The sequence below is a fragment of the Chenopodium quinoa genome, unplaced genomic scaffold, assembly GCF_001683475.1.
Source record: "Chenopodium quinoa cultivar QQ74 unplaced genomic scaffold, ASM168347v1, whole genome shotgun sequence".
NCBI lineage: Eukaryota > Viridiplantae > Streptophyta > Magnoliopsida > Caryophyllales > Amaranthaceae > Chenopodium > Chenopodium quinoa.
This window is the reverse complement of record NW_018745251.1, coordinates 1,558,615-1,565,041: the sequence shown is the minus strand read 5'-3', so window position 1 is coordinate 1,565,041 and position 6,427 is coordinate 1,558,615.

Sequence of the window (6,427 nt, the reverse complement as noted above, 5' to 3'; positions counted from 1 at the left end):
AATGATGCAAAGAATTGTTCGCAACCTAAGCTCAAGTTCTATGTTCGACTATGTTCAGGTTTACTTGGTGTCAATAGGGTACCATGGTTAAGAGTTTGGACGCGTTAGCAAGGCAGCCTCCCTTAAGGGTGTATGCCAACGGGCGGCTCCGCGAGTTCGTGATGAAATCGAACTCAACTAAATGGTTTGGGTGAATTTAATAACTTGGATGAAACCTTATTGCCATGAGCGTTTTTGGGTTGATAGAGCTTAAATCCCCCGGGGCTAAGACTCATGTAGAACAGACATGTTTTTTCAGAAAAAACGAAGGAAGTTGACTGTAAGATGAGAAAACAAGCCACCGGACTGATTTTAGGACTGTCGTGACACGGTAGAGAGCACTATGCCATGGTGATGCACACCGTTAGACGGTGTACTGCACCGTGACACAGCAGATTCTGCTGTGGCACGACAGTCAAAAAATCTGACTGGTGCCTTGTTTTCTTTCGTATGCAATCAAGTTATTCAATTTTTCCTACGGGACAGACCTAAATGTGACGTTAAAACGTCTATGCTTATGAAAAAATGGTAAATTAATCACAGGAATGTTTTTCAAGAATCTTTCAAGTCTCATCCAATAATCTTAATTAAATATCGATCACTCAAATCGATAAATAACCAAGAATCCTTCCCAGTGGAGTTGCAAAATTGTAGGCGTCGCTTGAAGTGCGCCTACGTTAAGGCATGTGTGAATATTCTTGGTACTCTTAGGAAGTGGGAATTGACGTATACAATTAGGGACAAGGAAAGTAGGGAGCCGCCAACAAGATTTTAAGGAACTTGTCAACCGTTCACGGATCATAAAAGGCAACCACGATAAAGGGACAACGATAGGAAACAACGATTGACCCGTGAAGGTTACACCCCATTCATATTCCATGAGATTACTAACTCCTTATAGTTCAGAACCATGAAAGGAGGGTCGGGGATGATGTTACGAAGTGAGTCATGGAGTCACATTTGCCCGTATTGGACTCTACTCGATTCTTGTAATGAAAAGTGATTCCTGCGATCTCAAAGGCATACAAACAAAATATTCAATTTGCTCCAAACTATTATTAGGCTAAATTGGTTAAATATTAATGCAACACATAAATCTAAAATGTTTGTGATCACTTATATTAAATAACAAGATTAAAAAGGAACCAAAATCGGTTGTCCAAATTATCTTATCAGGCGTGATTTTCAATTACATATTCCCTTCAAACATGCAATATGGTGATCAGAAATAATATTAGAATAAGCATTAATATTGGAAGCAATTTAACAATAATAGTGTTAGTCAAATCAAATATAAAATAATTTAATCATGGTTATAGCAATATTAAAATTAATTAATTACTCAAATTCTGTACGTTCCTTAAAATTGCTATACCATGAATAAATTCTTAGTAAATTCTATAAAAAATATAAATTAAATGATAATTAAATTAAATAAATGTAGATTTAATTTGGTCAAAACTCTTAGTTATTTTTACCTTTCTTGCCTTGGTTTAAGGACGGAACCTCGGGTGTTGTATGGACTCCTTAGAGTGCTTAAGGAAGATTGTTGATAATGGTGAGGATGGAGCTGATGATGATTAGGCGGATGAGGTCGAGGATGAACAATGGATGAGATGTTGCATGGTGTTGAAGGTGGAGTGTTTGAGTTATTATATGAGGCTTCAAAAAATCCTTTGTAACCTGGGTGCAAAAAATACTCCAAACTATCGGCCGTGCTAACACTTTTCAACATTAAGTCGAAGCATGGGTGGACGGACATTAGTTTTACTTCTTTGTTGACTGCATTACGTGTTATGTTGCCTGATAGGAATGAAATTCCTAAGTCTTACTATTACGCAAAGAAGCTCATGTGTCCCTTTGGTTTGGAGTATAAGAAGATACATGCATGTCCCAATGACTGTATTTTATATCGAAATGAGTATGAACAATTGCAAGAGTGTCCACGATGCAAGCGGTCGCTCTACAAGCGCATGAGTTACAATCCTGGCACGGAGGGACCTCCTGCTAAGGTATTGTGGTATCTTCCAATTATTCAAAGGTTTAAGCGTATGTTCTCAATACCAAAAGACGCTAAAAACTTGAGGTGGCATGCAGTGGGAAGAAAGAAAAACAGAATGCTGAAGCATCCATGTGACTCTCCACAGTGGAAGAACATTGATTTGAAGTTTAAGGAATTTGGTGATGAAGTCAGAAATTTAAGGCTTGGGTTGTGCACGGACGGGATGAATCCATTTGGCACTCTTAGTACCCAAAACAACACATGGCCGGTACTTTTAGTGATTTATAATTTTCCTCCTTGGTTGTGCATGAAACTTAAGTATGTAATGCTTTCATTGCTAATAACTGGTCCTAAGCAACCTGGAAACGACATAGATGTTTACCTTATGCCGCTTATTGACGACTGTAGAAAGATGTGGGACGAAGGGATTTCCGTTTTCGATGCTCATCAGAACGAGATGTTCAAATTGCGTGCAGCCCTTATGTGGACCATGAATGACTTCCCTGCATATGGCAACTTGTGTGGGTACAAGTTCAAAGGGAAAAAAGCATGCCCCGTATGTATTGATGATACATCAAGTGTATACATTACTCATCCTCACAAAGATGTCTACCTACGGACTCGAAGGTTCCTTATGCGTGATCACCCGTACCGTAGGCAGAAAAAGGCTTTCGATGGAACCGTGGAAGAGGATACTGCGCCTAAACCATTGACTGGTGCTGAGATTTGTGCTCGTGTGAAAGGGATACGAACGGTGTTTGGAAAATAAAAAAAAAGCTATGGTCTCAGCTCTCTGTTTAAGAAAGAATAAATCTTTTGGAAGCTTCCGTACTGGAGAGAACATGATGTTAGGCATTGTCTTGATGTGATGCATATAGAGAAGAATGTGTGTGATGCTCTTTTGGGAACACTTATGAATATCCAAGACAAAACAAAGGACGGAAAGGGTGTATGGTTAGATTTGAAAGAGATTGGGATTCGTCTAGAATTGTGGCCTCAAGAAAAGGCTAGAAAAGGGAAGGAATCGAGAAAAGAAGATGAAAATGTTTCAAAAAAGGGAAGGAGAAGAGCAAGGGAAAGGGAAAGGCCAAAGATGCATCAAAGAATAAAGCTGAGGGTAAAAGGAAGGATGAAAAGTATTATTTACCCCCGGCTTCCTATACATTGTCAAGGGTCGAGAAACATATGTTTTGTGCATATCTGTACATCATTAAAGTTCCATTAGGGTACTCATCTAACATGAAAAGATTTGTAACCTTAAATGGAGAATTGAAGCTGACAAGTATGAAATCCCATGATTGTCACATTATGATGCAAGTATTCCTACTGATTGTAATCCGTGGTATTCTATAGAAACACGTGAGGGAAGAGATTACAAGCCTTTGTTCATTTTTCAATACAATTTGTAGAAAAGTTCTTGATCCTTGTACACTAAATGCTTAGCTTTGGAAGAAGATGTGGTTGTGAGGTGGTTCATCTGGTTCTTCATTTGGTGCGTGAGATTAAGTTAAGCGGTCCAGTGTTCATGAGGTGGTGCTACCCTTTTGAAAGACACATGAGTACATTACAACATAAAGTACGGAACCAGGCTCACCCTGAAGGAAGTATGATGCAAGGGACAGTGGGTGAGGAAATAGGTAACTTTGTGGCGGACTACATAGCCCTTGCTCAACCTATTGGTCTTCCTACTTCTCGACATGAAGGTAGACTTGATGGTCATGGCACAATTGGGTCGAAACGAATGTCACCATACCATGATCAGTTCTTACAAGCACACCTTTATGTGTTGCACCATGTTTCATATGTGCACCCATATTTAGACGAGCACATGGCTAGTTTGCGTGATCAATTTCCATCGAAAGGTGAAAGGGCACTTATGCAGTTGCATAATAAGAGGTTTGTTAATTGATTTTGTGATCGAGTAATGAGTGGATTAAATGATACTAATGTGACCGATACAGTACGGTGGCTTGCGTACGGTCCTAGGGATCATGTTCGTTCATTTGAGGGATATGACATCAATGGGTACACTTTTTGGACCGAGGGTCGTGATTTGAAATCTTCCTCCACTCAAAACAGTGGTGTAACTCTTGTGGCATTTTCAAGGGAGTTTGCAAGTTCTAAGGATAAATCACCTGTCGATGCAGAGTTGTCATACTATGGTCGAATTCAAGAAATATGGGAGCTTGTTTATTGTGACTTCACGGTTGCTCTTTTCAAGTGTAAGTGGGTTGATAATATTAGGCGTAACGTCAAATATGAGGACTTTACTCTTGTAGATCTTGGCCACTTGAATGATAGTGCGGAACCCTTTATCCTTGCATCTCAAGCTAAGCAAGTGTTCTACGTAACTGACCCAGTTGATTCAAAACGGTCTAAAGTGCTAGCTAGCAAATTAAAAGAAGAATCCTAGGCATTGGAGATGTTGAGGATGAGGAAGAATATGATGCGTTTGATGATTCATTACCTTTCACTGTTCCTAGACCTGTTGTACTAAATGACATAGACAACGAAGCAGGTTATATACGATCAAACCACAACGACGGAATTTCAGATTGAGGTAGTTTGATTAAAAGTTAGTAATGGTTTCATTGCAATTATAGTTTATTTATCATGTATATAGGAGCATAAGTAGGCAAAAATGACCATAAAATAACATGTTTGTAGTTTGAAATTGCCTAAGTGTACTCATTATCATGCATATACAAGGTTATAGGACCATAAGTAGGTGAAAATGGCTTAAATAGCTTCTACTTAACCCAACTCCTTTGTTTTGTGTATGAACTAAAATTTATTCATTCTAACAACCTGTATTCATTATATTTAACATGTTTGTAGTTTGAAATTGCCTAAGTGTACTCATTATCATGCATATACAAGGTTATAGGACCATAAGTAGGGGAAAATGGCTTAAATAGCTTCTACTTAACCCAACTCCTTTGTTTTGTGTATGAACTAACATTTATTCATTCTAACAACCTAAATTCATTATATTTAACATGTTTTTAGTTTAAAATTGCATAAGTGTACTCATTTGCACTCATACTTTACGATACACTAATATTGTTTTATGACTGCTTTGACAGATGCTTATATCTCATGGCGAACGATCATTACCCTCATTATGTAGAGGACATTGATGATGATGAGTATGAGGACGAGAATGAGGATGAGGACGAGGAATATGATGAGCCTTATGATGTTAATAAGGAGGATGACTTGGGTGAGCCAGAGGATCAGGCTCAAGATGAGTTCGAGCGTAGGTTTGAAGAATTTGAAATTTCAGCTGAACATGCACCGCCTATTGAAAATACAACACATGAGATTGTTGGTGAGAACCCGACTCCTGAAACTCATAGCCAAGGATAAGATCAAAACAACACAGGTGGTGGAGGGGGGGTTAAGGCACCGACTCAAAGAAAGGGAAGGGGTCCGACGAGAAGTTTTAAGAAACCGGACGGTCCCATGGTCTAGGAGTATGACAACAACGGCCAACCCGGGCGCAAATGGCGTCGAAAATATGCTAATCAGGTTGGCATGTGTGCGCGGAAAATCTCCATTACACTTGTAATGCGGCAAGTACCTCCGGGTTTGATTCAAACATTTTGGGATGATACTAAGGTAAGTGTGTTTTTGGCACATTTAGACAATTTAAGAAACCTTAACCTTATGGTTGTTACTAAATACAAACTAATAATTGGTTTTAATTTGTTGTTGCAGACTGTTTTCTATTCCTAATGATCCCGAGAAGAGAAGGGTGTTTGAATCTTTATTAGCGGAAAGATTCAGAGGCTTTAAGACCAACTTGACTAATTGGTGGATCTACAAGAAGAAGAAGAAATCAAATAAGAAGAAAGCTGATGAGGATGACCTTCTCCCGTGGCAAAAATTGCCGATTGTGTCAAAAGATGACTGGGAAGAGTTCGTTAGAATGAAGACTCAAAAGAAAGCCATTGTAAGTTTGTGTAAATCTGATCTCAATTGAATAATAGCTTGACTCTTTTTGTAGCAATGATACTAACATTTGTTTTTAAGTAGGAACTTCGAGAGCAAATTAAAAAGAATGTAGAGATGAAGGAATACATCCATCGTATAGGGCCTAAGACATTTGCTGAAAAGAGACCTGAGTGGGTCGATAAGGATTTATACCCTAAATCGCTTCTAGTGGCATCGAAGGAACCCTCTAGTTCCACTATCACTTCTTTGGTGAGTCGTGCCGGTGATTTCTTTTGTTCTCTCCATATGTTTGATAAGGAAACCGGAAAATGGGTCACCAAGGGTCCGGAAACCAAAAAAATTGCAGATAAGCTTGTAAGTTATCTATGAATTGTTGAATTTTATGTCACTTTTGCATCTAAATCACTATACAAACCATTAATTGTCTTA